Source organism: Taudactylus pleione, unplaced genomic scaffold, assembly GCF_031769625.1.
Source record: "Taudactylus pleione unplaced genomic scaffold, aTauple2 ptg000093l, whole genome shotgun sequence".
Lineage (NCBI taxonomy): Eukaryota > Metazoa > Chordata > Amphibia > Anura > Myobatrachidae > Taudactylus > Taudactylus pleione.
The window spans coordinates 3722461-3729274 of NW_028284495.1; positions in this window are offsets into that span (position 1 = coordinate 3722461).

The following is a 6814-nucleotide window of genomic DNA, read 5'->3' on the forward strand; positions in this document are numbered from 1 at the left end:
TCAACATTATGGAAGATATTGAATATAATGACTAGTTAGACATTCTGTGGCTCTGTATTTGTTTGGGCAGTTCTAATCTGAGATGCTGGCGATAGTATCTAGTTTGTAATTGAGGAATTTTGTTACAGTTATATAATATTTATTAGAATACAATATTTTCAATATAGTTTAAACCAAAATTTCAAAGAGGAATGGATGCATGGGATGGATGCAGTTTTTAGTGCATTCACAGAAGCTTACTCCCAAGACTTTTACGCGGCTTAATTATTAAAAAAATCAATATTAGCCCAAAGCTGTACATTCCTTATTGCCACATAGGGGCAATAAGGAATACTTTTCCAAGGGTTTTTACCACTGTGAAGTCGCCCGGACACAGGCTCTGATAATGGAATCGGTATGTAATGTCGGCTGTCAGGATGCCTCCTGTCAAAATACAGACAGCAGCATCCCGATGGTAGGTATCCCAACAGGTGCCGGGAAAGTATACTTACCCTTCTCCCCCTAACCCTCGCTGTCTAAACCTAACACTCCCCCCCGCGGGTAACAGCTAAGGGCGCCCCGGACTTAACTCTTCGGGCTGGCGTGATTCTGGATTCCAGCATCAGGATTAAGATACAGTAGATGTCGGTATTTCAACGCCTATCTTAAGTCCTATGTCAGATTTTCAGCGTCGTTATTTAGACCGCTGGTCTGATAACTACATACCCTGATAAGAGCCCATCTCGTTGATCAGTAATGGTGCGTACACACTGGGCGATATTACTGAGCAATTACACAATTACGACATTGTAATCGTACAATCGCTCAGTAATCATGCTCTGTAATGTAGGAAACGACCAGTGATGCGCGCGCCGCCTGGTCGCTTCCGACATTGTCCATCGCCTGAAAATGTAGGCAAATCTGCTGATAACAGCAGATTGGCCATGTTCAGGAATGATGCAGTGTGCCTACACTGAATGACTGATCGTTCAGTGTAGGCACTACAAAGGATCAGGAACGACGGTACGATTACGATGTCATAATTGTACTGTCTTTCCAGATCGCCCAGTGTGTACGCACCATAAGAAGTAGAGTAACAGCTTAAGCTGGTTACACACTATACGATGTCTACCGAGCAGACGAAACAACGCGATGGAAAAATATATAACGTAGGCCGTACACACTGCACAATCCGGTGCTCTTTCCTGGCAGGCAGCCAGTCAATATATTGTCCTTTGTTTCTACAGGATTAGGCTTAACCACTTAACTGACATTTTTTTTTCTCAAAACCGGTCAGAAATTGTTTTTTTTTCAAATGTATTTAATACATTTTGGAATGTCATTTTAAAAATATAGTTAACTTTTATTTAAAAAATATATAAACATCTAAGGGACAGTGATTTTCAACCCCCCCCTGCATGTCCATAGGCCCCCATTGTAAGATCACCTCCCACCCTCTATCAGAAATTCCCCCCCCTAGACATCCCCAGCATTATTACCCTTCACCCTCCAAGTGGTAATAAATCCCAGTGGCAGAGCCCCCACCCTCACCTTCAATGGACCCTCACTGTATTAGTGCCCCCCTTCCCATGTGTCACTCTATATATCATTATTTATATATTCCCCTACTCAACCAAAACCTATTACCCTGCTCTGTTGCATAGGTAGCCCCACCCCTTTGAAACAGAGCAGTAACACTAGGCAACTGGTGGCCACTGTGGTGGTGCGGTGGGGATGAATTGACCCTGTCACTCTATTGCTCAATACCAAGAAGAGAGGTAGGGCCATGATGATGCCATTTATTAAGAATTATGTTATCACCCACTGTTGGGGGGTAGCAGGGCCGGTGCTACCATTAGGCAGCTGCCTAGGGCGCCGCTGAGCCACCTAACAAAAAAAAGAAGGATGTCTCTGAGACACATCCTTTTACACTGCGCTAGCAGCAGCCGCCCCCCCCCCCGGCACTTATCAGCCATCGATGTCCTTTTCTCACTGCATACACTATAGTTAAATTACTAGCCCAGGTCTTAGTGCTGGTCTCAGCGTGGCTACAACATCTGCACTGACAATCACATGACTAACGTGCTCTGTGATGTCGGCAGCCAGCGCGGCACCAGCCCTCGGCTCTCTCCTCACTAGCTCTAGTCCCTTCTCTTCCTGGTCATCACCGGTTCCCCCTGATCCCTTTCATTCTGAGGGCATGTTTTTTTGTTTTACAAACTGCTGCTGGCAGACACACTCTATTTGAATGTGTCCTGGATCAGCATGGTGTTCTCGGCTTCTTTCCCCACTGCATGGCTCCCATTTCCTCCCCTGATGACAGGCAGCATGATACACATGCACACCGTATGCAGCATGTCACAACATTTGGCCACCGCAGCTGTAGATCCTGCGAGTTGTGTGACTACTGTATTAATCCATGTAACTGACAAGACCACGCCCAGCCAACGGGGGGGGGGGGGGGGGCGGAGCATAAGTATCCAGCAGCAGTGGCACACCTTGTCAGCTGGATGTGCTGGAACTTGTAGTGACACTGCAGTTTAAAAGCTTTTTACATGTCAAGAATTGTTGAGATAGATTTTATATATATATATATATATATATATATACATATGCATACATACATACATACATAGTGAACTGTGAGTGCCATCAGTGAGCTATAACAGAAACAGCAATGCAAGCGATCAAGTGGAAGGTGTGGCACCCTGGTCATGGCCAGTAAGGGGAGAAGCTACATAGCAGTCTGTGTACAGGGCACACAGTGACATTGGTTTGAGTGGTGGGTGAAGGCACTGCTGCCACAGTATGTATGATGCTCAAAATTAAAAAAAATGTTGGCAGAAGTGATTTCATTGTGGGCGAAGCCGTGGGCAACATCTGTGTGATATGGCAGTCACTGATACTGTTTGCTGGCTGTGTAATACGGCGGGCTATAAGATGCTCTCTGTGCGGTATGGCAGTTACTGGGATACTGCCTTTGCAGCATAGCGAATGTGCTGTATGGTGGTCACTGCAATGATGTCTATTGTATTGTGGCCACTGCGTTAATGTCTATATTGTATGGTGGGCACTGCGATACTGTCTATATTTTATGGTGGTCACTCAGTGGGCCTGATTCTGCAAGGATCTTAATTGCAAAGCTGCACGCAGGCAGCTTTGCATTTGCGACCCTTGCAGATATGGGAATGCAGCAGTCATCAAGCCTCCTGTGCATTACTTATCCGAGCTACTTTGTCCAACGCAGCATCGGATAATCTGCGTAAAATTGGCCGTATGCGGTGACCCATGGGGTCCTGTAGCAGGCTGCCGCAGTTTAGAGGAAGAGGCCAGGAAATCTCCATCAGCCTATGGAGATCCTGGCTTCTTCTCTCCTCCGCAACAGCGGCTAAATGCCTCCGTTTCGGGAAATGGAGGGCATCGCTGCCTACAAACGGCAGCAGACTGTCAATCACTGACAGTGTAACTACGCAAAAGAAAAGACTATCCGCACAGACCTTCAATCCATTCATATGTTGAACAGTCATCCATTCCAATCCATATATTATTGAATTCTAAGAGACTCATTAAACCCGATTGTATGTCAGGTGGAGGTGCTCCCAGAATATAGTCAATCATTACACAAAAAAAGAAAAGAAAAAAGTATTCCCATGAGGGGCACTCACTGGATGAATTGTATTATGAGTAACTCAATTTTAATAAAGGTCCAGATACATAAAGAAAATAAAACTTTTATTGAGGTTAAATAAAATTACTAACAATTTATTATTTATAGTAGTATATTATAGTTAATTAAAAAGCAAACAGAATTTGTGATTAATGTGTTAATTGTGTCTAATGCTGGGCATACACGGCAAGATAAAATGCCTGTCAGACCGACAGACATTTTATCAGGCCGGCTGCCAGCCGCAGATGTCAGCGGCATACATTGTGAGATTTCTCTAACAGTGTATCAGCCCGACATCCGCGCTCCACCCCCGGGGGAGGAGACATTTCCCTGTTCCTTCCGTAGGAAGGAACACAGGAAATGTCTGTCTGTCGGCCGCGGCTGGGCATACACTGCCCGATGCAGCCGACAGTTTACCGGGAAATATCGCATCGGACGGGCATGCTGGACAATCCGGTATGCCCGACCAAGCAATATTTAACCCTCAGTCATCCCCCCACATGCTACAATTATCAGGGCGATCCACCGATATCAGGCGGATCGCCCCGATAATTGTAGCGTGTATGGCCAGCATTACTGTGAAATAAAGTGATTTAAAAGACACTTTTCACTTGTGGATGTATTTTTATTATTATTATTCCATAATTGAAATTATTTTTTAATGTGAGCTCCAATGTATACTGCTCTATTAAAATAGATATACAGACCTATGTATTAAAATTATCATATAATGTGAAAATTGTACCACTAGTCAATGATAACCACTCAGAATTAGCATATATCTCTGTGTTAATGGAACCCTTGATCTATTAAAGGGCAATGAAAATGTTTACTATAAAGGTCTTGTTCCAGACACTTTTATATAGTCCCAAACATAAAGTTGTAATATAGGGGAAGGGGAGTATGGTTAGGCACCCCCTGGGGAGGTTAGAGTTAGGCACCCCCCCGGGAGACTTAGGTTTAGGCTGCAGGGATGGGGGGTTAGGTTTAGGCACTTAGAGGGGGGTTAGGGTTAGGTACTTGGGGGGAGGTTAGGGTTAGGCACCCCCTGGGGGAGGATAGGGTTAGGCACCCCCCCGGGAGACTTAGGTTTAGGCTGCAGGGAAGGGGGGGTTAGGTTTAGGCACTTAGAGAAGGAATAGGGTTAGGAACCCCTAAGGGAGGGTTAGGGGGGAAAATAGGGTTAGTTATATTTACCTTATTAGCCCCTGCCGGGCTTCCGCTGTCGGGATTTGAACCATGCGGCCAGCGGTATTACTTACTACACCCGCACAACGGACTGCTAAGATTGATCTTACTGCATACATCTTTTCACCAACTAGAGGCCATACTCCACTGTTTTAAGATTCTGAGTTAATCTGTTACACTGTGAATGATTTGTTGCGGAGCCACACTAATATGTAACACATATTACAACTTTATGTTTGGGAATATATAAGAGTGTCTGGTACAAGACCTTTATAGTAACCATTTTCATTGCCCTTTAATAGATCAAGGGTTCCATTAACACAGAGATATGTGATAAGAGTATTAATTAAGATATAGGAGTTACTATTTAAATATGCAGTTGAGGAATGTAATGTACTTTTGTTGGATTTACTAATCATATACAGCCCCATAGAGTTTAACATTAGATATATATATATATATATATATATATATATATAGAACATAGTCATTATAAATATTGTATATGATCTCTGAGTACAATAGGTAACTTTCCATATAGATCCTATTTTTGGGATAATTTTATGGAGCTATCACAGATTAGCCAATTTAGATAAGCTCCATATGAATATGATTGTAATTCTGAGTGGTTATCATTGACTCTAGTGGTACAATTTTCACATTATATGATCATTTTAATACATAGGTCTGTATATCTATATTAATAGAGCAGTATACATTGGAGCTCACATTAAAAGATAATTTAAATTATGGAGTAATAATAAAAATACATCCACAAGTGAATAGTGTCTTTTAAATCATTTTATTTCACAGTAAGACCCAATTAACACATTAATTACAATACTTTGCTTGCTTTTTAATTAACTATAATATACTACTATAAAAAATAAATTGTTAGTAATTTTATTTAACATTAATAAAAGTTATATTTTATTTACTTTATGTATCTGGACCTTTATTAAAATTGAGTTACTCATAATACAATTCTTCCAGTGAGTGCCCCTCGTGGGAATACTTTTTTCTTTTCTTTTTTGTGTAATCACTGACAGTCTGCTTCCAGTCTGCGAGTGAGTTAGCAGGACCCATGGGGCCCCCACAGACCTTAATCCGGCCCTGGGTGGGAGTCCCTATCTAAAGAAGGCAGCATTAGGTGTATGCACAAAGACAGCATGCTTAGGTATTCTGTAACAGATTATCACAACTTTCTTCCATCAAGGTATGATGGGATAGAGTAAGAGACATTGGACTACAGGGTAAGCTATAATGGGATAGGGTAAGGTATGATGGGATACAGGGTAAGGTTTGATGGAATACAGGATAAGCTATGATGGGATACAGGGTAAGCATGAAGGAATACAGGGTAAGGTTTGATGGAATACAAGGTAAGGTATAATGGGATACAGGGTAAGGTATAATGGGATACAGGGTAAGGTATGATGGGATAGATTAAGGTATGATGGGATACAGGGTAAGGTTTGATGGAATACAGGGTAAGGTTTGATGGAATACAGGGTAAGGTTTGATGGAATAGAAGGTAAGGTATAATGGGATACAGGGTAAGGTATAATGGGATACAGGGTAAGGTATAATGGGATAGATTAAGGTATGATGGTATACAGGGTAAGGTATGATGGAATACAGGATAAGCTATGATTGGATACAGGGTAAGGTATGATGGAATGCAGGGTAAGGTATGATGGGGTACAGGGTAAGCTATGATGGAATGCAGGGTAAGGTATGATGGAATGCAGGGTAAGGTATGATGAGATAGATTAAGGTATGATGGGATACAGGGTAAGGTTTGATGGAATACAAGGTAAGGTATAATGGGATACAGGGTAAGGTATAATGGGATACAGGGTAAGGTATGATGGGATAGATTAAGGTATGATGGGTTACAGGGTAAGGTATGATGGAATACAGGATAAGCTATGATGGGATACAGGGTAAGGTATGATGGACGCAGGGTAAGGTATGATG